Raw genomic sequence first — 26,016 nt, 5'->3', positions numbered from 1 at the left:
TCTGCACTCCAGGCCCTGTGCTAGGCACTGCTCGGCATCCCTACCTTCCAAGGGCTCCTGCTCTGGGATCCGAGTGTGCCTGAGATCTGGGCTGCAGGAAGGCAAAGGGTTAAGGGATTTGGGGGAGGGAACAGCACGGGGTAAGGCCTGCAGGAGGGTCCTCCAGTGTCCTGCCAGGCACCAGACTTTTTGTGAGTCAACTCTGCTTAATCCCTACAACAACCTGAGGCATAGGGGTTACAATTAGCCTGGCTTTACAAATTGGGAAACTGAGTCACAGACAAGTACATGACTCACTCTAGTTTACACAGATCAAGAGAGATGAAGCTGGGGTTTGCAAGCAGGCAGGAGGAGGGAGGGTAACGAGAAGCAGGTTCCTGAAGGCTTAGCTGCTCTGGCCAAGCCTCTGTGGTCCAGCCATCTGTCTGTGCATCTCCGGAGGAGTGGACACATGGGGTGTGCCCAAGAGAAAGTGGCCAGGACAGGGACCACTCGGCAGCTTCATCACTTTGTCTCCTTAGGGAACGACTTTCTCAGAGGTACCGGAGGCTGGCCAGGTGGACCTCCAGCGGCATTTCAACAACTCTCGTTGGTCACCTGAAAGATGAGACGACCTACTCTGTGGCGAGGGACAGAGGGCAAGTTCAAAGTTCAGGATCAATTTTATTTTATTATTTTCAACTGCTTAAAAAAAGAACACTTCATCAAGTCGCCCCTTCACAGTCCCAATTCACTGCCTCTAAGTTCAGGACTGCAGACACTTGGCCATCTCTCCTCACGCGCCCTTGGGGAGCTCTCCCAGCTATTGATTTTCAGTTTTGAGATGGGAAGAGGTCGTCCCAAGGGAATTTCAGGCTGGCTTGTGGCTTCTGAAGGAAACCACTGCTTGGGTTTCCTTGAAGTTCCCTCCTCCTTGCCAACAGTTTCTGTTCCTTGGCGCTCACAGTCTGTTCCTAGAGCTTCCAGCTGCCATCCCCTGGTGAGGGGACGAGGGTGGTGCACTGAGTGCTTCATGGGTCTCCAACTCAGCCTCTTGCAGGGGACGAGGACGTGGCATAAATGAAGGAACTAGCCAGGTGGGGACTGTGGCAGCCTGGGGAGCCCATGTCCCCGGGTGAGGGTGTGGCTGATGCTACTCAGTTCCAGGTGATGGCAGACAGGTAGATAATGGGCCTGAGGTGACTCTGTGTTGCCATTAAAAAAAAAAAAAGAGTTTATTTATTTATTTTTAGAGAGAGGGGAAAGAAGAGAGAAAGAGAGGGAGAGAAACATCGATGTGCCAGAGAAATGGTTGCCTCTCTCAAGCCCCCAACCAGGGACCTGGCCCTCAACCCAGGCATATGCCCTGACTGGGAATCGAACCTGTGACGTTTTGGTTTGCAGGACGATGCCCAACCCATTGAGCCACCCTTTAGTCAGGGCTATCTTGCCTTTTTTTTTTTTTTCCAGAGAAAGCAGACATTCGGGTTTCTAAAATGTGAATTCTCTCAAGTTTTTTTTTTAAATTTTATTTATTTATTTTTAGAGAGGGGAAGGGAAGGAGAGAGGGAGAGAAATATCAGTGTGTGGCTGCCTCTCATGCTCCCCCTACTGGGGACCTGGCCTGCAACCAGGCGTCCCTTTGGTTCACAGGCTGGCGCTCAATCCACTGAGCCACAACAGCCAGGGCCCAAGGTTTTATTTGTAGCAATTAACTCAAGTATTTGAAAGCCCAGTGGAGGCCAGAGAAGCACATCTGAGCATAGGGCTCAGTGCAGGCACTCCCCGCCTCCCCCACCCCCAGTATGAGGCCTCTCGTCACATGGTTCAATGAGGCAGGATTTATGGTCCCATGTTATGGATGAGGAAACTGAGGCACAGGGAACAGGCAGGCAGGCTCAAGTCATACAACTGGGAAGCAACAGAAGGGGGAATAGACACTGGGGTCCTCTGGCTCCATGCCAAGCTTTCCCCATCTACCCTGGGTTTGCCCACGGATGCCCCCCACCACCCTTGCCCTTCTCTGCCTCTTGTCCACCCACCAGCCCTTGGGTGGAGGTTGGAGCCCTCCCTAGATTCTCTCCTCCTCTTCCTCTCTCTCTCTCCTGTCCTCTGGGGCTGGTTTTTGTCTGACATCCACTAAGAGCCCAGGAATGTCCTCATTTAAAAGAGTGACCTCTAGACCTACAGGGCCTGGGTCTGAATCCAGCTCTACTATGTGACCACAGAGTGACCATAGGCAGTTACTGAATGTCTCTGTGGCTCAGTTTTCCTTTCCGTGAAGTGGGCAGATTAATAGTACCCACCCCACAGGGTTATTGTGAGGACTGAACAAGTTAACATATTTAAGTGCATCACACTGTCCCCAACATGCAGCTAAGTGCTGTCTATATAAGGGTTTGTTAAATAAAATGAATGCAAGAAACATTTCTTCAATACCCAATGTGTGCCAGGCCCAGGACTCAACAGGGGAACAAAGGACGAGGTCCCACCCCTCAAGGAGTTAATGGCCTAGAGGAGGAAGATGGGGATTGGCCAGGACCTGTCGTGCGCTCTGTGCGGACACCATCTGCATGACACTGGCCTGCCTGAAGTTGAGACCACCCAATGGACCCTTCAAACTGCAGCCCTGGACATGTCCCTGCCCTCACTCCCTCCCTCCCAGCCTAGCTGGGCCCACATAGCCTTTGCTTAGAGCCACCACCGCTCTTGCCAGCGAGTCTTTGCATATCAGCTCCCTCTGCCTCGACCACGCTTCCCTCTCCCTTCTCCTCAACCCTGTGGCTTAGTCCAAGCTTCCGGGTTCCATCTTCAACTCCAGAGTCAGCTCAAACCATGACCTGCCTCTTTGCACAAAGAGTCGGGAGTTTCTGCTTGCCGTCTGCTCCTTCAACTCACAGAGGAACCTCACTTCCATCAGAAGGGGAGAAATGCGGGGACTCAGTTGCTTTCCTCTCTAGCTCTGGTTTCCTTACAGATAAAAAGGGGTACAGGTACCCTGAACCCAAAGGAGAGAGCTGAGGTGGCTGGAAGTGGATGCCACCAGGGGCTGCTGGGATGCTGAAGACACTGCTGGTCCCTGGATACTTCCTGGAGAGAGGGGCACCCGTAGAGAAAGGCAGGGAAGGCACAAGAAGGCAAGGGAGAGAATGTGCCAAGAGTGGCCAGTGGCTGGGTTGGCTGGGGTTTGGGTGGGGGAAGCCTGCCAGAAGGCCAAGAGGGAGCCAAGACAGCAGGGGGCCCCAATGAGAAAGCCAGGGAGAGGCCGTGTCATCTCCAGAGTCCTGCTGTTCAGCATCCCTGGTCCATCCTGGGTCTGATGTGGGGGTGTCTGTTTGTAAGACCTGTTTGATACTTCTTCCTTTATTCTTAATCTAAAAGGTGGAAGGACCCATGAGCTCTCCACACAGCCTCCCAGCTTCAGAGAGGGAATGAGAGAGGGAGGAGAAAACTGGGTTTGGAAGAAGGAAAAACCTTGCTGGAAGTCACACCGCACTTCCCCCTCATGCTCAGCCAGGGCCTGGTTATGGAAAACGGTCTCTGAGGACTTGCTCATGCAAATAAGGACAAGAATAATGGCACATTCCCCATTTTCATTTAAAAATAGTCTCAGTAGCTGACACTCGCTTGGCACTTAAGTGCCTGGTGCTGTTCTGATTGCTTTACATTGTTAACCTTGTATCTTCACAGCAGCCAGAGGAGATAAGTTCTCCTATTTTTATTTCCATTTTACAGATCAGGAAGCCAAGGCACAGAAAGCCCCAGTAACACTACCCCAAGGTCACCCAGTTGGGGCAAAGCCAAAAATCCCGGAGCTCTTTATTGGCTTCACATCACAATGTCAGGTCTCCCTCATTCCTGGGGGAGGCAGCAAAGGAGGGCTGTTGTGCCCATTTCTTGAAGGAGCCTATAAAGGCCGAGAACCTGGATGATCGCCCAGGAGGACACAGCAGAGTGGTTTGGACTTCCCAACGCAGGGAACCACAGGCCCCTCCCATGAGCTAGGTGGATAGGCGAGTGGCGGGGTCTGGAGGCTGGTGTTGGGAGCCGCAGCGAGGCGGGGTTGGGGCCTCTCTTAGCAGGAAGGGGTTGAGGACTGGCTGTACCACTTGGCACCAGGAGTTGTAGAGTAAGGGTTTCCGGGAAAATGCGCTGTAATGGGGAAAGCATCGGGCCGAGTGTTCGACCACCACCTGAGGTGTGCACGCGCGCGCACGGCGAGCCCGGGCTCTTTGTGTGTCCGAGCCCGCGCGCGCGCGTGTGTGGAGTGTGCGCGCGCATGTACATGTGTGTATGACCGCGTATGGGGAGGGGCAGGGCGCCCCGGGCCCGCCCCGGCCCCGCCCCGGCCCCGCCCCCGGCCCGGCCAAGCTGGTATTTTTCCACCCAGCAGGATGGGTGATGCTGAGAGCTGCCGGCTCAGACAACAGACACGCGAGGTCAGGAAGAAGCCGCTTATAAATTACTGCTTCCTTCGCGCCGCTGCCAGCGTCGAGCTCCGGGCCCTAGTTGCAACCCCGCTCGCTAGCGGTCGCCGAGCCCAGAGGACTGCGAGCTCGGAGACCCAGCCACGCCGCGGAGCGCCGAGCGCGGACCCCGCGGGCCAGAGATCCAGCGGGCGGGCAGACCCCGGCGAGTGGAAGGGAGCGCAGCGCCGCGGACGCCCCAGGTACCCGAGGGAGAGGAGCCGGGCTCGCGGAGCCCCCTCCCCGTCCCCACGCTCCCGCTGGCCCCGACCTCCTCCCTACCCATTGCCCCTCATTCTGGCTCCCGTTCCACCACCGAGGGAGGGACGGAGGGTCGCCTGCCCAGACCTGCTGGCGCGACTGTTATTGTTTCCCCAGCGAAAGGGCTCGGGCTTCTTATGCAGGCGGCAGGTGTGTGTGTGTATGTCGGTGTCTCAGTCTCACTGCGGTCTGTTCTTATCTTCACGTCCCTGTGTGTGTGTGTGTGTGTGTGTGTGTGAGGGTGGCTGTTTCTCCATATCCCCAGTAGCATGCACTATGTGACCCAATGTATGCCTGCTATTCTCTGTGTCCAGGGCTGTGTGTGTGTGTACCTTCTGGTGTGTCCGTGATACCTGAGTGTGGTTGTGTCTTCAGACGTGTGCGCTGTGTGCCCCGGTGTGTGTCTGTGTGAACTTGTGTGTGTGTGTGTGACTGTGGCTTCGAGTACCTGGCTGTGCACGTGTGTCCACCCAAGTGTGGCTGTGTCTTCGGGTCCCTGGCTGTGGGCACTTGTGTGTCTTCGGCTGTACCTGAAGGAGGGTTTCTGGTGTCCAGAGGGCTGAGCAGCAGAGCTGGTTCTTCAGGGCGGGCACTGATTGAGGAGAAGTGATAGGGCTGCATGGCTCCAAGGGTACTGCCTGTGTGCCGCATGCAGGTGGCAGTGCCAACATCCAGCCGTCTTGAGGGACAGCTGGAGGCCAAGTGGGCCATGGGCAGGGACAGCTAAACACTCCTCCTGACTTTTCCCCTTCCTTCTGAGGGTTCCTCTTTGGGGCAAGAGGTTCTACCGCTCATATCAGGGAAGCCACAGAGAGAATCTCAGAATCCGCAGCCCTGAAGCTTCAACCTGGACTGGAGGGAGGACCCATGGGCTGCCCTCCTGGGCACTCAGAGGGAGGTGTGTGCTCGGCAGGGCCACTAGCCTGGCTATTTTGGTCATTGCCAGGCCTCTGCCAGATCCCAGCCTTCCCCAGGACCAGCCCTAAAGGCTTGGGAGGCAGCCCAGGCCCCCTCTTTCATGGCTGGTGAAATAAATTAGCTCAGTAACCGCCCAGATGCTGGAACGGAGGGTCCTCAGGCTGAGGTTTGAGGTTTCGTGGCGCGTGGCTCCATTTGGACTTCTATATGTTGGCCCACACTTTGGCACTGCTGACGTTCAAATGAATGTCATAGAGGAGATCTTTTTAAATTTCTTTAAAATTTTTTCTTGGCTGGAAGGGAGGGGAATCTCATCCAGAGTCTCCTAGCCAGAAGGAGTTTATTTTTATGAGAGAGAGAGAGCTAGAGAGAGCGTGGGTGAGCACTTAGCAACCGCCTGCCTCCCTCTCAACCAGGGAGTCATCCAGGGAGTGTGGGGTGGGCATGAGGAGGTGTGGGGGTGGAATGGGGAAGGAAATTCATCAGGGTGGTGTTGGGAGGGGGGATCAGAGGGGGCCTGAGGGCACTGGCTGAGGAGTACCCACCATGGCGGGGGGATTGGCACCATGGCTAGAGGTCCTAGGCCTGGCTCAGCCCCCCATTGACCTTAGACAACCTTTTTTGGGGCCTCAGTTAACTCATCTGTGAAATGGGTGGAGTAGACTTGTTATGTGATAACTAGAATCTGTCCCCAGGGAGCTGAATTCAAGTACTGTGCCTCTGTCTTAGTCGGCCTGCAACCTTGGGCGATTCCCTGGGCTTCGGGCAGCAAGGACGCCAGTGCCAGCCTCACTGTGTCCTTGAGGGGATTGAGAGAGATGAGACTGAATAAGCCTGCGGTAAGCTGTAAAGCTGGGCTAGGCCTTAGAGCTGCTGATTAGAGAGTGTCACGAGGTCCCAGGTCACTGTGGTATGTGGTAAGGGCTAAGGTGCACCCTCAAGCTTTTGTCCTTCAGGGATACCTCTACCCGTCTCTTCTAGCTCATTCTGCTGTGATTGGGTCACATCTGCTTTGCAGAGTTGGGAGGCCCTAGTGGGTAGTGCCCATTTTACAGATGGGCAAACTGAGGGCATCTCAGAAGACAGCAGCTTGACTGGACAGTGGTAGGATTGGGCTCAAAGGCCTTCTCTTCGCCAGCTGAGAGTTTTGTCTCTGGAGTTTTAGTAACTAATGTCTTAGGGAGCTGAAATTGAACCAGATCTGGGGAAAATGAGGGACAAAGGTGCCCCGGTCCTCAAGGTTGGAGGGTGAAGGCGTGGGACTCATCGGCACCTTGATTTTGTCCCTACTTATCCGTCCTCCCTTCTCTGTACCTTCTCTGGGAGCCCTGCGACTTTTCCTGTGCAAGTGTCAGCCCTCCAGGAGGTAATTTGGTCCCCATGGTGGCATTGTCTCACTCCAGTTTGTCCACCTGTCAACGGACAGGGGAGCTGTACCTACCTGAAAGTCTTCCCAAAGTTCCCAAAATAAGACACTTGAGTCATTGAATATATTCCTGTAAATAGGAAAGAGCTGAAAAATAAATTGCAAGGAGCACTGGAATGAAGCCTGGCTGCCCTCGAGGGGGCCTAGGTGAGAATTAGGGCTGGCTATGAAGCCCCAGAGTCACCCCGGTTGGTGTGGGCTGATCCCTAATTTCCGCATAAGGTCATAAGCAAGAGTCGGATTCTTTTGGAGCTTCGTCTCACTCCTCCGCATTGGCCATCTTATCCTGACCAAAGTGTGCATTGGCCAGCTCATCTTGACCAAAGTGTTGGTGTGAATTAGCGAGGCTTGGGGAGGAGCTGTGGAGGTGGGAATCTCGGTGGCCCTCCAGTGTGAATGAGAGCTCTTTTTGGATGTGCCTCATTTGGTTGGTTAATAAACCCTGCTAAGGTCAGTTCTGCTCAGGCACTGGGTTCAGGGTAGAATTTTGGCTTTTGAGGGGCTCATAGCCCAGGAGAAAGGACAGTGTGGCAGCCGCTATGACCAGGCCGTCCACAGGGTGCTGTGAATACTCCATGCACATTGATGGCAAGGTCGTGGGCAGGAGCAACTTCAGCTTCTTAGAGGAGGTGATTTTGGAGTTGGCATCTGAATAGGCTGGTGTTATGGGGGAGCGGGGGGAGGGACAGCAGGTGCAAAAGCACGGGCATACCTCCCAGGGTCCCAGCTGGAGAGAGGAACTAGTGGAGGCCCTGAGTGCTAGGTAAACGGGCTTAGCCTTTATTCTGAGGGCAGGTGGGGTAGAAATAGCATCAGACTGGGTTTAGGGACAGCGGTGAAGAAGCCAGTTAACCCCCGAGCCTGGGAGACCCCTGATGGTGGCTGAGGAACTAGGCTGGGGTGCAGGAAACCGAGGGTGGCCCAGCCGCTGTTGGTCAGGGCACCAAGCATTTTCTGTGCCAGTGAAGCTTGCCGTGAGCTCTTTTTGTAAACACAGGGTGAAGGCCTGGACATGCTGTTTAACAGGTTCACAGGCCATTAACTTCCTGGCTTTGACCTCCCTGGGAACAAGAGGCCCCTGCCTCTTTAGGGTGAGGTATGTCTGCCTCACAGGGCTAGACAGGGCTTCGGGGCTTCCCTTCTCACCTCATGTAGTCAGGGGCTGGGCACAGGGGTTAGGCGTGGCGGGGTTGGAGGGCAGAGAGAATGAAAATTGTTGTGTTTCTAAAGGTGGGCTATCAACCAGCACTCCCTTGTGAAACCCAACATACAAATCACTCGAAACAATTAAAGGGGAGGGGGGAAGCAGCAGTTAATTCTAGTCCGGTATCAGAATTGCCTGCATTACTTTGTACAAATCCAGACTTCCAGGCCTGGTCTGGATACTGAATCAGAATCCCTGGGAGTGGAGCTGGGGAGTCTGTATTTTAAAATATTTTCTTGTGATTAAAAAAAAATAAGTCGAGATATAATTTACACGCAGTGAAATGCAAAGATTCTGCTACAGTTTGATGAGTTTTGGTGAGTTACGCAGGTGGTTATTACCTGTGGAACCACCGCCCAAATCAAGCCTCGAACTGCTTTTTTGTAGAGCATCTCCAGTTTCCCCAGAAAGTTGTCTGCGGAGCCCGTTTCTGATTTCTGTCTCCGTGAGCGAGTTTGGCCAAGCCTAGAACACACTTGAATGGCATGCATTCTTTTGTGTCTGGCTTCTTGCTGCCTGATGTTCTTGAGATCCATCCATACTGTTCGACGTGTGTCAATAGTTCACTCCTTTTATTTCGGAGTAGTGGGTTGTCATATGGGCGAATCGGTGTGTTTATCCATCCTCCTGTGCATGGACGCTCGGGTCGTTTCCAATTTGGGGCGATTTGGAATAAAGCTTCGATGAGCGTTGCTATACAAGCTTCTTTGTGGGTATGTATTCATTTTTATAGGAGTGGGAAAGTGTCAAAGAGATCTTTTTTAATTACAAAAAACAATACACCTCAAGCAGTACAAAACTGTATAAGCTAAAAGTGATTCTTTTATATATGTATATATATTTATTGATTTTAGAGGGAGAGGAGCGGGGGACGCACATCACCCGGTTGCCTCCTGTAAGTGCCTTGACCGGGGATTGAACCAAAAACCTTTTGATGTACAGGATGATACTCCAACCAGCTGAGCCACCCGGCCAGGGCTAAAAGTGGTTCTTAAAGATCATTTTAAAAAAGTACAACTTAATCTTTAGTCTGTCCGCCTGACTGTCAACCTATCATCTCTCTCTTTTTTAAAAAAATCATATTTCATTTATTTTTAGGGAGAGGGGAAGGGAGGGAGAAGAAGAGGGAGAGAAACATTGATGTGTGGTTGCCTATTGTGCGCCCCCCACCAGAGACCCAACCCACAACCTAGGCACGTGCCCTGACTGGGAATCAAACCAGCAACCCTTTGATTGGTAGGCTGGCGCTCAATCCACTGAGCCACACCAATCGGGGCTATCATCTATCTCTTTATAACAATTAAGGCCTTTACGATTATACGTTTTCCTCTGCCTACAGCTTTAAGATATCTCTCAGATGTCTGTGTGGACATATGCTCCTTTTTATTACTTTCTAGATCAGTTTTCATTTCCTCTCCCATCTAAGGGTCATTTAGGATTTCTAGATGTGGTTTTGTTTCGTCGTTAACAAAAATGGCATTGTATTGTTCTTGGTTCTGCCACTCACTCTATTCAAACAACAGACCACTGTAGAAATGCTGCTTTTCAGAACATGCAGATCTGCCCGGCCAGTCTGAACAGCTCGTGTGCGTTGGGAGTCATCACCTAGGCTGGCCTGTCTCAGTCACCACGCTCAGTGAATGAAATGCTCCCACCCCATGACTTGAATTTCCCTGAGGCTGAGCAGAGAAGCAACCCGGTGCCATTCAGCATTCTGAGATGGGAAGGAGCCGATACTTACTGAGAACCCACTCTGCCTTATCACCCTGAGTGCATTTTAGGACTTGGGGTCCTTACCTCCCTCTAATAGACGAGTTCTTCCAGTCTCAGAAAAAATTACTTGCCCCCGCTCGCCCAGCTGGGAAATGGAGAGGAGCTTTGGAACCAGAGCCCATCTTGTTCTAATGTTTATTGAGCACCTACTGGGTGCCAAGCATCGTGCTGTGGCCAGGGGTACAGGGTTAAATAAATCAAACAGCCCCTGTGCTCAAGTAGCCTCGTGGGAGCGGAGGAGATATCTATCAGGAAGAGTTAATAAACAACCCAGGCAATTTCTGTTGAGGCACACCTGGGAAGGTCTGAGGGAGAGTGGGCCATTGCCTGGGAGTGTGGGGACTTTGGGATTATCGGGGTAACCCTCCCTGTCCACCCACTGAATGGATGGGGAGACTGAGGTCTGAGGCATAGATCAGCTCTTGAAGATAAGCCATCTAAAGGGCCATTGTCCACAAGTCTGTTCTTCCCCAGCCCCACCTGCGTTTTCAGTTTTCAGTGGTTATGCAAAACAAGTGAATTTAAGGACTGATGTTTACGTCGGTCTCTAAGTTTCTGTCTCAGACTTTCAGTGGCCATTGTCAAGACTCCCAGATCCTGATTTCATCCCAAGGAAATGGGAGAAGGGGTGAAAGGGCAAAACCGTAGGGATCCGACAGTTTCCGAAGGGTCTCACTGCTGAGGAGACACCTGCAGAATCGGGAATGGGGGAAAGCAAGACCACACGCGTGAGTGGAGCCTGGAGCCTGGCTCCTGCTGGGCAGCGCTGGCCACTGTGGAGTGAACTGAGGCAGCTGTGAGAGCGCGCAGGTCTGGGCTAAAGGGTGGGAGAGCTGAGTTTCGGTCTGCTCACCTTGGGTCCTCCTTGGCCCCTCTGAACTTCAGCCTCCCCATGAAGTGGAGGCTCAGACCACATTGCGTCGGGATGGCTCCAACAAAGTTCTGAGAGTCGCACCTGTCCCAGGGCTTTTCCTAGCATGAAACGAAAGTGGTAAGTGAATTACTGCCATGTTTCCAGCAGAAAGGCCTTAGTCCTGGGTGCCAGCTTGCCCGCGGCCTGGTTGGACATGGAGGGGTGAAGTGGGCCAGTGGATTTCAGCAGAGTCCAGCTTAGTGGGTAGTTTGGCAGGCTCTGCCATCTTGCTGCACAGCCAGGCAGCACCTGGAGGTGATGGTGGCTGAGCCCTTGTGGAAAACTCGGGCCATGATTTCAAGGACTTGAATTCTGTTCCGGATGGCACCTGATATCTCCTCTCTGGGTGGATGTAACCACAGCTCAAGACCATAGCTTCCTCACCAGCCTCCATGCCTCCTGGGCATCTCTCTGTCCTGCCACCTACATCAAGAACCACTTTCCAATGCCTGGCACATAGTAAGCACTCAGAAAGGTTACAAGTCAAAGTACAATAGATAGAAGCTCACCCTTCCCTGAGCCCCTGCGGGGCAGAGCTCAGGTCTTTAGTCTGCCTTTAACCCATCCACCTGACTGGGTAGACTCGGCAGGGGACTGGCAGGGGGGATGCTCCAACATAGGGCCTGGTGTGCAGTAGGTGCTCAGCGCATGCACACACACACACACACACACACACAAATCCCTCTGCTTCCCTCGACCCTGAAACGAGAGCCTATATTTTAAACATCTGAATGAGTCCAGGCTTGGAAATTAAATTCACTCATCACCATCCACCCATCAGACAAATATTTATTCATTCTAGGCCGTGGCAATGTGGCAAGTGACCAGGATGGACCAAATCATGCCCTCATGACGCCGAGCACAAAGTGAAATGACAAATCATCACTGGGCACTGGGACACCAGGGTTTGGGCCCCCATGGTTGCTGGCTTGCTGCGGGGTCTGGGCGACTGCTTTCCCTTCACTGGTCTTCCGTCCTAACTTGTAAGGAGACTCCTGTTTGGCGGGGGGATGCCTGCTGAGTAGACAGGGGAAACCCATCCTTTGTTGTCTGTATTGGGGAGCGCATGCCATCACCAGGAGGGGTGCTGCTCTGGCTAGCCCCCTTTAAGGATGCTGTTGCCATCCCGTTGGTTTGCGAGATGTCTTAGTCCTTCCCCTGGGAGGAGCGTGGATTGGGGGCCTGGAGTTCTGAGATGCTCTGAGCAGAGCTGTGGCACCGGGCTTTTAGTAAAACACGATCCTGGGGGAACAAAGCAGGTTTTTCTTCAACCACCGGTAGAAGAATAGAGGTTTGAACACACCTTACAAAAACGAAAGAGAAACAACCCACTCCCCGCCCCCCCCCACCTGCCAGCCTCTCTCCACATTACTGAGCAGAAGTCATCTCTGTCTTCCACTTCTCACCAGTGGGAAGTGTGGGTTGTTTTGAAAGGATTCACATGCCAGGCCTGGAAAAACAGTACCGGTCACCTCAAAGCAGTCTCCTGGGCCGACTCTGGACGCAGGTGTGTTTTGTGTGTGCACAGTTTTGTACATCTGAGTCAGTATTTTTCAACATGGGATTTTTTCTTTTGCATCTGCTTCTGGTCATCTGGTTTCTCCGACTGAAGGCAGTGCTGTCCCACCCAGCAGCGCCCCTCCCTCACCCCCAGCGTGGGGGTTTCGGCCCTGGAGGTGTGGCAGCGTGGTGCAGGTGGGTCCCCAGTGGAAGTGGAGGGGAGGTGATTCAGGAACTTCAGCTCAGTAGCCTTTATTCTGTTACCTTGACTGAGTCCTGTGATCTGTCCCTACCTACTTGCTTGCTAAGTCTCACTGTAGGACATACCCTACGTGTGCTCCTTCCCCTCTCCCGAGCCATCAAGGGGCTCAGAGGAGGCTGGGAGATGTTGGAGAATTTTTCTTCCCTGTCAACATTTCATTACCTCCGACCCCTGCCAGCCATTCCCTACCCCGCCCCCACCTTGGCTCTGCCTTGGGGTGCTGCACCCACAACAATAACGTGTACCTGGGCCCCTCAGACTTGGAAGCTGTGGACCTCACCTGGGTTCTTGTTAAAATGCCCCTTTCCATGCAGAGGACCTGGGCGGGGGCTGGGGTTCTGCATTTCCAGCCAGCCTGTGGGCGGTGCCTGTGCTGCTGGTCTCAGGACCCCTCCGAGTAAAGGAGGAGAAAGGAGGAGCCACAGCCGGAGCCCCCTTCACCGCCCCCCCAGGCTGCCTTTGGAAACCAGGCCCCGGCCTTGTAAGTGTCATTTCCCTAACCATCACAAAAGATACCATTGTTCCCATTTCGCACAAGAAAAGCTGAGGCCCCTGAGTGAGCAGGTAATTAGCCTAAGGTCACACAGCTGGGAGGCAACTGAGCCAGGCTGGACCCTCTGGGCCAGTGCCACCTTGGAAAGGATGCTGGTGGGGAAGCCCTTTTCTGCTGAACGGTGTCCCTGGTCCAGAAGCCACAGGAGGCCTTTAAAGGCAGCCAAGTCGGATGTAAATCAGGGAGAGTCCAGGGCCCGCCAGGCCTTGCTGACAGCAGGGCAGCCGAGGCAGTATGTCAGGCCCCGGCCCGCAGCGGGATTTGGTGCTGGCGTGCTGCCCGGGGCCTAGATCTGCGGGGGATGCTCACAGCTCCTGGAGGAGCACACTGGAGCCCGAGGAGGCTCCGTGTCTCTTACAGTCTCCCTGATACTTACATGCACCTCAGGGTGGAGGGCTGGGCAATGGAATGGGCATGAGCAGGGACCCGCACTTCGATTGTTTAAAGTCTGACTGCTCATCCTCAAACCATACAGGCCCTTTCCTTAATTGGAGGTCTGCTTTGAAGATGGGCAGCCTTGGTCTCCTGCTTGGCTGGGGCTTTATTTTGCACTGGCACCTGCTCTGAGAAAGTGGGAAGAGTAGAACAGACTTAGAGTCTAGCTCATCGAAATGTAGTCACTGGAGCAGCAGCTGGAGCCACCTGGGAGGGAGCTCGTCAGAATGCTGCCTCAGCAGGCCCTCCAGGCTTAACCGTGAGGAGGGCCGATTCCTCCGGCAAGGGGAAGGCACAGCGGTCCTGACCTTTCCATTTGGCTCTCTTGGTAGCTAGAGTGCCACCACTGCAGGGGGACTTCTGATGTCACCTCATCTGTGTCCCACTTGACTGATGGCCTGAGTGTCAGAGAAGGGGGCATGCATTAAATTACACAGCACATACAAAGCAGGGCACAGGTCCAGAGCTTAGGGTTGCAGGCAGCAGAAATCAGTTAACTAATTAAAAAAAAACCCCACCAAAAACCAAAAAAAAACCCACACAAAAAAAACATTTACTGACTCCTTTAACTGAAAAGCCCCAGGGTCGTACGTCAGGCATGGCTACATCCAGGTGCTGAGACTGTCACTGGGACTCCTTTCCCTGCATTTCTGGATTCCACGTCCCCCCTCTTTCAGCTCCTTTCTCCCTGGGGTGCCCCAGTTGCACAGGGTATTCTTTCTCCCAGCGTAGCTGTCTCAGCTTAGAAGGAGCCTTGTTTTTCCCCAATATTTCTTAGCACAGCTCCCGTCATCACCCATTGTCCAGGCTTGGTCGTGTGCTGTCCTTGAGCCCCTCTGTGGCCCCTCCCAATTGTGGCAGCCCCTGATTGACTAGGCCTGGCTCACATGCCCACTCCTGCAAGTAGAAAGGGGGTCGGCCCACCCAGAGCCGCAGAGACTGAGAGCGGGCGCATGTGGGTCTCCTGGGGGAGATCTATGTAGGCTGTCCCGACAAGAAGGGGCCTGGGTGCCAGCCCTCTGGACTCACGGGACCAAGTGTCATTCTGACCCCGTGCAAATGCGAAGTCTCACACCAGACAGCATTATACTCTCATTCCTCTGGTTCCCTCAGTGTTTGCTTGTGATCGTGCATTAAACAGGCTACCTTCATCTTTCCCGTTGTCCCTCTTCTGATACTACCCAGGGTAGCAAGGTACACGTTGCCACTTCCGCTGCCCATACCCGTTGGAGGCATTACTCCTCCACCCGAGACTTCATGGAGCGTCTGTCCATCCAGAAAACAGGCTCCGTGACACCTCTGTCACATGTGGGCTTATACCAGGGGTTCCATGGGAGTGGGGACCTCGGCTGTCCATTGCTGTGTCTCAGTGCCTTGAACAGCATCTGGCACAGAGTAGGTGCTCAATAAATTACTGACTGAACGTTCCTATGCTGTGGTGCCTCAGACACAGTGGGCACCACTGGGAGCTGCGGATCATGGGGCCCTAACGTAGCAGTGGGGTTGGCTTATCGAGGGGATGGGGAGCTCCGGAGTGCTGGGGCCGTTTCTGAGTCTGCGGAGGAGGCTGCAAGGGCAGGTTGCAGACACAGTGAGGAACGGGAAGCGCTCAGCCTCGAGGCCCCACTCTGCCCTTTCGCATCTCTGCCAATCCATTTAAATATGAGGTCTTAGGTGTTAAGGAACTGTTTCCTGGATCTCTGCGTTTTTATATTGGAGTAAACCGGAAGAGCCTTCCAGTACAGCTCTGCTGGTGGAATGAGGGGCAGAAGTGATCCGTCCCCACTTGCATTATTTTCTAAATTGAGTTCCAAAAAACAGGAGGTGTTCTATTAAAAAAAAGGGAGGGGTCTCTGGGGTCAATCCCATTTGGGGACTGCTTGGCACAGCAAAGTTCAACAAATTTTCTCGGCACATGAATCTCAGAGCCTGTAAACAGTTGATAAGTCTTCTCCAAAGACTTATCTGGAGTCCCCAGGGCCCCCCCAGCCCACCTATCTAGCCTCGGCATGTCCCCTTGCTCACAAGGAACAGTCAGTCCCAGATCTGGGTATGTGACTGGGCTGGTGGGGTGCTCACAGGGGTGTGGACCTTAGAGTTGGGGCGGGGGAGCCAGCTTAGCCAGCAAGGCGAGCCATCTCCTCCCGACCCTGGACTTGGCCATCTGCTCCTGCCAGCACAGGCTGCCCGTGGACAGTTTCGGGGCACTGCGTCTCGGAGAGGGCTGTGTGAGCACGTGTGTCCGCATGCAGGCGTGTCTGTGTGTCAGCGCGCGAGTGTGTGCACGAGCACCTCAGCACCTCAGTTTCCCGTCTCCGCAGGATGTTGACGGGGCACCTCCTGGCGTGTGTGAGTTGGGTGGTCTCATCTGGAAGAAGACTGAGTCCCATTCACAGTCACAGCCTGACCAGATCTTTCCATCTTTGCTTCCTCTCGTGATAGGTCCAGAACGACAGCCCTTTCTGAGGAGCCTCCAAACGTAAGTGGCACTGAGCTCTCCCTACGACCACAGGTTGCACCGGTGCACCGGTGACCCGGGGTGGGGGTGCCGGAGCTTCATGTTTCCTCCAGGCTCAAACAGGAGGAGACAGACCCAGGCCCCAGGCCCTTGTCCACAGATTGTCGCCTCTGAGTGGCGGGTCCATAGCCCAGGCCAGCCACCTGTGCCTGCCTGTGCCAGGGAGGCAGCCCTGCAAATGGGCCAAGCACTGGTTTCAGAGCGCTGGCCTTGCTCCCATCCCGGCTTTGCCGCCAGTAGTGATGGGGGCCTCGCTGAGTTGACCCTGAGGGACTGGGGCCAGACTTCTGTGAAAGGGTGAGCTCCTTACCTCCCGGCACAGACAGGACGCTCCAGGAATTGGGGCTGCTGTCCCGAGTTTCTCTTTATTAAACTCTGCATTTTTAAAAAATTGAAAACCTTCAGAAAAGTTGCAAGAATATTCCAGTGAACTCTTGTATACGCTTCACTTAGATTTTCCCTTGGTCAACGTGTGCCACGTTTGCTCTATCACTTTCTCTCTAGGATGTGAAAATAGTCACTCTAATACTCTCTCTCCCCCTCTCTCTCTCTCTCTCTCTCTCTCTCTCTCTCTGTCTCTTTTTGCTGAATCATTGGGGGTTTTGCAGGCAAGATGCCCCTTTACCCCTAACCCTTCAGCATGTGTTTTGCAAGAGTGAGGCCATTCATTCTTTTATGTAAGCACACATAATTATCAACCCCGGGACTTTTAACATTGACACAGTTCTGTTATCTAATCTACGGACCAAATGACATTTAGCTTTTGCTGATTGTGTCCTGATATTTACAGAAGCTTCTTTCCCCTCCTTAGTTGGGGACCAGGACTGTGTTTTTCCAAGGGGGTTAATGGGGCAGAAACCTGACTCAGACACTTTTCTGCAGATGTCTTCTTCACTGCGATTTAAAATGTTCTTGTTATCGGGCTTTCAGAGTCTTTTAGTTGTGACATTCAGTAAGAAATACATTTTGTGACAGTATGCCGATATGCTCAGACATGTACACACGCGTGAAAATGAAACCACGCTTTCGGAAAGAATAACTCACGTCCTCACTGTCGATGGGTTCTGTTCTCTTCTGGGTTCTTGTGTAAAAATGACAGCTCTGACCCTCTTAAGTTGATTTCTTAACTCACTAGTAGATTCTTCTCTGGAATTGGAAAGTCTTGGCTTCTCAGGCAGTGATTTCTCCTGGGGTGGGAGGGAGGAGGAGGAGGTAATGCCCCTGACCACGCTCCCACTGGTCCAGGGTTGGGTTCTGGTTGATTTGGAGTCACCTAGAAGCCAGAACTAGGAGAAAAGGCCCGAAGACCCTTGGCCTGGTGCTGCCTGTGGTGGGCCTGATTCTGTCCCTGTCATGAAGCCCCCACCCCCGGGCCGCCCCAGGTGCTCTGTCCAGTTCTTCATGCTGTGACATCAGACGTGGACAAGCAGGTAGGCGTATCCCTGGTGGCTCAGGACACCGCCCTGACCAGCTGCCGGTAGGCTCGGGGGTGTGTGTCCCACTCCATGTCACCTCCAGAGTCATCACCACAAACATCATAGATGCCAATAAGAATACTTGCTAACATTTAACTCTTGAACAGCATGCTGACTGTGGTGCTGAGGGGTTTCGTGTATACTGGTGCGTTTTATTCTACACCACTCCTGTGACCCGGGTGGTGTTATTCTTTTTGTAAAAATGACACAACATTGAGCATTTACTCTGGATCGGGCACTGCTAGGCTCTCCCCAGACTCCCACATTCCTCACAGTAGCTCTGTGAGTGGGGCGCAGGTAGCTCCCTACACAGAGAGGGAAGCTGAGGCTTAGAGAGGTGAGTTGACTCCCCCGAAGAGGCACACAGTTAGGAAGGATTTGGACCCCAGTTGATCTGACCCTAATGCCAGCATCATCCAGCACTGCCTTCCCCTGTCCCTCCCCTGCTGGGAGCAGACTCCCACTTCAGCCCCTTCCTGAGGCTCAGTCCTGGTTAATGAGTAGCCCAGGCAGCTGGAATCCAGGTGCCTGCTGTTGAGAAGCTGGAATGTGAGATAAAGAGAATATTGTGCTAGGGGCTTGGCCCCCACCAGGGCTGGTGACTATAGGAAACAAACAAATAGAAGCCAGCCACTGTTCCTGTCTTCCAAGGCTTGCTGACCCATCCCCATGGGGTGCGAGCTCATTTTACAAGAGAGGCAGTTGAGCCTGAGAGGTGGGTTTGCTCTCAGGCCTTTCGGATGCCCCCTTCAAGCAGCCCTCCTGGGTTTACTTTTGATGTGGTAGGCAATGAGAACAGAAGCTGTCATTCCTGAAGTCTGAGCACTGCTGGGTTGCCGCCCCCTCACTGTGCTCACCAGGCCCCCGTCTGAGAAGAGGGCTGACAGTCACCTACAATCTCCTCACCAGGTTGTGTGCAGGCAGGAGGAGATGGTGTGTGACGTTTGTTCAACAGACTCTGAGTTATTAATGAACCAGCCAAAATACTTAATATTCCTGATGAAGCTAGAGTCAGACAGTTCTGGGTTCAAATCCTGGCTCTACCCTGTGCCCGCTGAGTGACTTTGAAGGCAGAGTCACTGAATCGCTGAGCCTCAGGTTCCCCACCTGGAACCTGGAACGTGGAACAGTAATAGCACCTAGAAGGGTCCGAAAGACAGCGAGTGCCAGATCAGGGGTGATGGTCACGTTGTCATCACAGTGGAGTTTTGAAGCACTTAAGAAGCCCAACAAAATTACCGTATTTTTCTGTGTATGATGTGCACTCATGATTTTGGCCCAAACTTTCAGGAAAAAAAATCTTTCGTTTTAATTTTTTAATTCAATGATTTATTTATTTATATTTAGAAACAAAACCAATTCTCATATTCCAGGGTATTATTTTGCATACAGATATCGCTCTTGCTTTCTAGAGTTATACTTCTAATGCATAAGCATAAATAAAAAATTAAAAACGTTTATATAGATACGGATGAGCAGTACTCATGTATAACCCACATCCTTATTTTTCCCTAAAAAATTTGGGCAAAAAAGTGCACATTATACATGGCAAAATGTGGCGGTTCCAAGAATCCCAATACATTTTCTCATCTCATCTGCCTGGCAGGATTCCCCAGCGTGCCCCGCCCGCCCCCAGCTGAGAATCAGATCCACCCTCTTGGGTGTCTGGAATAAATTTAGCAAGAGGGGAACCTGCCTGGACTTGTGAGAATTCCCACGGGGCATTCCGCCTGCCCCTCTAGGTTGTCAGCTGGCTGGGGAAGGCCGTTAATACCAAGACCTGCGACTCCTTGGAAGCCTCAGAGTCAGCATAGCTCCCTCTAAGGGCCAAGGCATTGAGAGTGGTATTCGTGGTTTGTAACCTGGTTTAAAAATTGACATAGATTTGACATAGAGAAACATTGTGTAAGTTTAAGGTGTACATCATTATTAACTTGATACACTTGTGGCGCGGTATTGATTGCCATTGTACTATCAGCTAACACTTGCATCACATCACATAATTATCATTTTTTCGAGTGTTGGGAAGTAATATCTTTAATACAGAAAACTTGGAGAGCACCAAAAAGTCAAAAAAAAGGAAGTACGATTTATCCCGGTTTCCACCATCCAGAAATAACGCTGTTGGCAGCGAGACCTGCGCTAGATGTCAGACCAGCGGAGTCAGACCGGACCTCGGTTCAGCAACCTGGGTACTTGCGTCTGGCTCAGAAAGAATGCAGAGCCAAGACTCAAACTATGAGCAAAAGTTTGTTTAGAAAGTCACAGAGGCAGAAGAAGTGAGCTGTAGAAGAAACGGGCTCAGTAAACAAGTTATAGAGGCCACAAAAAAAGGACCCTTGGAGTTTAGGAAGGAGACGAGGAAAAGGCGCCTAGGGGAGGGGGGGTGGGGGTAGGTGCCAGAGCTTCTCAGGGTCCTCCATCCAGGGCAGGGGCGTGGCCAACCTGCGGCCTTCGGGCCACATGCAGCCCAGGACAGCTATGAATGTGGCCCAACACAAAATCATAAATTTACTTAAAACATTACTTAGTTTTATTACTTAGATATGTAAATTTTCTATATTAGTGATTACAAACTTGGCACCTGCTCAACAATTTTAAAAGATTATGGGAGGGGCCGCTGCATAATTAGGGTTATTATGTGTGGACTTTTTGGCTTATCTGTGGTGGTGGGTATCACAAATACTGTGCATGGAACTTTTTTTGCTCATCAGTTTTCGTTTAGAGTTTGTGTATTTAATGGGTGGCCCGAGACGACTCTTCTTCTTCCAGTGTGGCCCAGAGATGCCAAAATGTTGGACACCCCTAATCTAGGGTATTTATCTGGAGGTCTTGGGAGGATCCTAATAGAATATTCATCAGCTATCATTAGTCTGCAGCTGCTGCTGATGTCAGCCATTCTGTCGCTTGTCTGGTTTTGCTGTTTTTCTGGGCCTGGAGCTGAAACACAACGGACCCTTAGATGTCATCCCTAGGGGTTAATGCTGAAGGGAGTGTCAGCCCACCTGGGAGTCGCATGAGGCCACTCTTAGGGCCCTTGTTCCTCCTCCAAGGGGGTCTGCCGAATGACCAGCTGCATGCCAGGGGAGGGAGGGTCGGGACTGCACGACCAGTGTACGGAAGGTCACAGCCTCCGCGCGCACACACACATGCTAGGAGAGAGAAGGTCACCCTAGGGGCAGAGCTCCAGTTTTACCCATTGCGGGGCTCCCGGGGCTTCCCCCCTGGTGACCTCCTGTACCTGGCCCATCGTCCTTGCCCTGCTCACGTCTGTTTGACGTCCTACCATAGAGTCATATGTTACTTTAAAATTTTAAATTTCCTGTGAAAATTGAACTCTCAGCTTGGCTTTGTTTGGGAGCCAAGTCCCCTCCCCCCACCCCAACACCACTGCTCCTCACATATTTCTGAGCATTTTTCTGGGTCTTGGGTCTTCTCAGTCAGGGGTCCACGAACTCCTTTAAGGGTCGGATGGTGCGTGTTCTGTGCCTGGGCCGAATGGCCTCCCCGCTGCTGGTAGCTAGACTGTGAAGCCAGTATGCAAATGATGGGTGTAGCTTTGTGTCAGTAAAACTTTATTTACAAAAACAAAAGTGTTGGATCTGGTCCTGGGACAGCAGTTTGTTGACCCCCGGTGCAAATTGGTTTTCATTGGCTGGATAATCGTCATTTATTTAATTAATTCCCCAGCGATGAGGACGGGACCTTTGCAGTTTCCGTTTCTTGTAAACCACTCTGCTGTGAACATCTTTTTTTCCTTTCCATTTTTCGCTGTGGTAAAATACACATAACGTAAAGTTTGCCGTCCTGGCCATTGTGGAGTTTACCATTCAGCCGTGTTGTGTATTCGCGGTGTTGCACAACCAGTCTCCGGAACTTTTTCTTCTTGCAAAACTGAAGGCAGCGAACGCATTACACATGGTCTGGTCAGCAAGCTGGAGTTACCAGCCCAAAGGGCCTATGCATTTTTAAGGTGCTGGACACAATGTTGCCTAATTTTTGACCCTCCGGAAATTACCCTAAATGACAGCCCTGAGGCATCAAGAGGGAGTGGTGGCACTTCCCTGGGGGGTCTCTGCTAGGGAGCAGAGGATTTAAACAATCCCCCAGAGAACCGGCTCCCAATCTGCTAGCCTTCCTCATTTGGGGAAGAAAGTAAAAAGTAAACAAGAAATGCTATAAATAGTGGGCCAGACTCGGAGGATAAACACACCTTTTAGAGAGAGGAGAGGAGTGGTTGAGATCTTAGCTCAGATGTCCTCTGAGTTTGAGTGTAAATGTCGTTTGACCTCTGCCTTACTGTGTGACCCAGGTCACATCAGTCAACCTCTGGACCCGAGTCCTCTGACGAAGTAGCCGTGATGCAGGATGAGGTAGGATCTCCCTTCTCTGGTTGCCGTGAGGATCAGGGCAGGAAAACTATGAAAGTTCTCAGTACACTGAGGGACACGTAGCAATTACCTAATGGTAGTTACTGTAATTGCTGTGCCGACTGCTACCATTATTGTAATTATTTCCGACACCTCTGTCTCAGGATAGTCTGAATACACAGACGAGAATAGATTGAGCCGCCCTTTGCAGTTCTCAGAAAACTTTCCCATCTTTCATACTTACATTACCTTACAGCGCAGTCACTACTGTCTCCATGGGACAGGTGAGAGGTTCGAACTCAGGAAGGCAGTGGCCGGCTGGAGGTCAGCCTCGTGCCAGGACCGGGAGCTGGGCTTTAGCCCACGTCTTAGTCTTCACAGCTGCTGGGGGTGGGGCCTCTCTCTGGTCGCATCTGTGTCAGGAAGGCTCGGGTCCCAGGTGGAGAGAAGGTTCCCTGGGTGTATCTTCCTGTCTTGGCTGTCGGTCAGGGATTTCAAGGAAAGGGGTTACAGTTCTAATGTGGGGGGGCTTTCCCACCCCACCAAGCAATTCTCCCACACCAGCTGGGTGTCCTAACATTCCACTCACTTCTGACACCATCTACCTGGGGTGGTGCCAGCTTCCACTTAATTAAGGGCTCATCCACACGTTTGCCCTTCCCCCCAAGCCCCCACACCAGTCGCAAGTGCAGGTCGTCACCTGGGCTTCTAACCAACTGGATTTAGATTGGAGGCTCCCACGACCTCCTCCTTGGGTTCTGTTACTTTGCTAGGGTGGCTCACAGAACTCAGAGAAACATCTTGCTTACTAGATCGCTGGTTATTATAAAAGACGTAACTCAGGAAGAGCAGGATGGAAGAGATGGACAGGGCTTGCTTAAAAACCTTTCACTAAAAAAGTTACAGGCCTGGGGTGTGAATTTATGATCAGATCACCCTGTGAGGTTACTTTCCATAGAATCCCCCCTCCCTTTTTTTACAGTCTGTATTCAGACCCAGCCAGGGGAAGGTCCCCCAGAGCCTCCTACGGTATCTGGTATCCTCACCTAAAATATGGGGCTGGAATCATTTTCCCCAGGGCGGCTGCCGGGGCAGCGGTGCTGAACTTCGAAAGTGACTCTCGCTTTGCCATTGAGGAGCTGGGCGCCCCGGGGTGAGGGTTCTCCCTCCCTGAGCTGGGGATTTACTGTAAAATGGACAACAGCACACATGCCCCTCTTCCTGTCCGTAGGTGCTGAGGAGAAGGGCTGGCCCCCACTCCGGCCTGGCAGCTCAGTGGCGCACCTCTGGGGGGCAGTCTGTGTGGACACCTCAGTGTCTAAAAATCACTTCCACCCTCCCTCCTTTGTCCCTAGAAACAGCCACGGGTAGTTTGGGGTCATCTGCTCCTCTGCCCCTTTGTCCCTCATTCCCAGCCCTGCCTCGGCTCCTGCCTCACCTTGCACATTTCCTGTCTTCACCCCCAAATCCTCCCATCTTCTCCTCTCCTCCTCTCTGAGCTCTTTGTCCGTGGGGTCCCACTAGGGCTGTTGTGATGCCACAGTGAGGGATGAAGTTCTTGGTTATATTTTCAGGGTCAAGTGGTGCTGTGAGCCTCTGCTTGTCTTGCTGTCCCCCTGGCCTCTTCTGGGTGTCCTGCCCACCCTGACCGTCTCTCACACATGAGATCTTTCTCTTGCCCAGTAAGTTACTGGGCCCCAGAGAGGGACTGGGTCCTGGGGAGGAATCTAAGGCTGGGCCCTGACCAGTGGGAAGGATGCCGTGGCCCATTAGCTGTGCCTGTCGAGGGGGCAGGCTAGGGGAATGTGGGTGTGATGGTCCACGTGACATGACGTCCTTGGCGGTAGACACCGGCTTTGGAAAAAATGTGGAAATGGAGGAGCCAAGGGTGGTGAAATGTCTGCGCAGCAAGGGTCTTCCTCTGGGTGGCAAGGAGAAAGGAGCGTGGCTACCAGAGAGAGAGTGAGTGTGCGTGTGTGTGTGTTTTAATCCTTGGACACGCTCACTGATTTTAGAGAGAGGGGAAGGGAGGGAGCGAGAGAGGGAGAGAAACATCGACATCAGTGTGAGAGAGAAACGTCGATCAGTTGCCTCTCCAATGAACCTTGGCCAGGACCGAAGCCGGAACCTGGGCACATGCCCTGACCTTTAGGTCTATGGGATGACGCCCGACCAACTGAGCCGCACTGGTCAGGGCAGAGTGTGTGGTCTTTAGTCCCGACTCACTTAATTTGTACTCCGGTGGAAGTTTTCAGACCAGGCAGCTAGAGGATCCGATTCCGCTTATTTCCTGCTCTCAGATTTTGTGCTGGCTTTAGGGGTGGATAACACGTCCAGACACTGTGGATTAGGTTGCCAAATAAAATGCAGGGCACCCAGTTAAATTCAAATTTCAGATAAACAATGAGTCATGTTTTTAGTCTGAGTGTGTCCCGTGCAGCATTTGCTAAATCTGACAAGTTTACCTTTGCAGCCTTTATTTATCCAACAGCCCAGGGAGGTCGTTCCCATGGAAACTATGACGAACTGCTTCTTGAAGTTTCAGATTGTCCCTATGAATCTAGTTACAGTGGCCGTCGCCCCAGCCCTGACCCTCTTTGCTGTGAGACTCCGAGACGCTGCTGCCTTGGGCCTCTGTCTCCTTATCCAGGCACCAGAGGGGTCAGCCGAGTTGATTTACTCTGACGTACAGATGCTTACCGAGCACCTACCATGCCCCAGAACTCATCTGCGCTGAGACGGCCCTGGGAGGTTACAATGTTCTCTGCTTTGTGGCCAAACAAGCTGGACCCACAGAGGTGCCCAGCGGTGCCACTGCGGCCACACAGGGTAGGAGACAGGACTGGTGGGCTTTCGGGCTCCCCACCTGCCCTCTCCTTCCCTGGGGTGCTACCCAGGAGGCCCCAGTTACCCTTCCTGGTTTATTCCTCCTAGACTCTCTCCTGTCCTGTGACGATCTCTCAAACCTGAATGAAGAGTCATTTATTCAGCATCATTTATTCACTTACTCAGTTTTTATTGAGCTCCCACTATATACTAGGCACAGTGCTAGGTGGTGGGGATAGAATGGGGAACAGGGCAGGGGGGAGAGACATAAGTGATTACACAAACCATTACTCAGTTGCACGGTGACACAGGGCCCCCAGAATCATGTTTTTAGAACTCAGTCGCTGTGCATAACCAGGAGACTGGGGCTTGTCTCAGGGTGGAGGAAGGAAGTGGCCTGGGAATGGGAGCCAGTCCTCCTTCTTGTGACCCTGTCTGCCTCTGCCTTCCCATACATGCTTCTTTATAATGAGCCTCCAGAGACTCAGAGAGGTGCAGCGAACTGCCCAAGGTCACACAGCACCTTGAGGTGTCAGGCCTCTGCTCCTCTCAGAACCACCCTTCCTGTCCTGGTGCTATCTAGGGAAGGGTCCCTGCTCTGCTGCATCCTGGCTGTGTGACGTCCCTCAGGTCCCATCTCCTGTTGGGCCTCAGTTGCCCCATCTGTAAAACGGGGGCCGTGATGCCCGTTGGGTTAACCGGCACATGTAGGAGAAAGCAGTTTGGTATACTGAAAAGCTTGATGCAAATATTTCTTATTAATGTGTCCTATTAATAATGGCCATAATAAAGTGCTTTCAGGGACAATTTAGGCACCCCAAAAGACAAAACTCTCACCCTAGAAGACAAAACTAGAAAAGGCGCAGCTCTGGACGGTCCCTGTGTTCTGGGAGGTGGTGGTGGGGCTGCTTGCAGGCACCGATTCCCACACATCGGACCTTCCCTGGCCAGCTGATCTCTGGGGCCAGGCCTGAAAGTCCTGGCTGAGGGCTGGGCCTGCCGCGCGCATCTGGGGAAAAGGGTTGCCCCTCACTTTTTTAAAAAATAAACTAATTTCATTTCATATTCGTGAACAGTATGACAGATGATGGTGATACAAATATAAGCAAGACATAGTGCCGGGTTTTTAGACTAATA

At 52.5% G+C, this 26,016-nt stretch overlaps 1 protein-coding gene across 2 annotated transcripts in view; it reads left to right on the top strand.

The window, feature by feature from the left end:
• Nucleotides 1–4,372: 4,372 nt before the first annotated feature.
• The window catches only part of SLC6A6 (solute carrier family 6 member 6), a 79,327-nt gene continuing 57,683 nt past the window's right edge, over nucleotides 4,373–26,016 (top strand). The window contains exons 1-2 of one of the 2 annotated variants that reach the window (XM_024556416.2): nucleotides 4,373–4,648; nucleotides 16,133–16,169. The gene's annotated coding sequence lies outside the window, so the exon portion shown is untranslated. The remainder of the gene's footprint in view (nucleotides 4,649–16,132; nucleotides 16,170–26,016) is intronic. The other variant, XM_053929273.1, reaches the window with a different exon arrangement.

Source organism: Desmodus rotundus, chromosome 8 (assembly GCF_022682495.2).
Source record: "Desmodus rotundus isolate HL8 chromosome 8, HLdesRot8A.1, whole genome shotgun sequence".
Classification (NCBI taxonomy): domain Eukaryota; kingdom Metazoa; phylum Chordata; class Mammalia; order Chiroptera; family Phyllostomidae; genus Desmodus; species Desmodus rotundus.
This window is presented reverse-complemented; position numbering and strand designations above follow the sequence as displayed.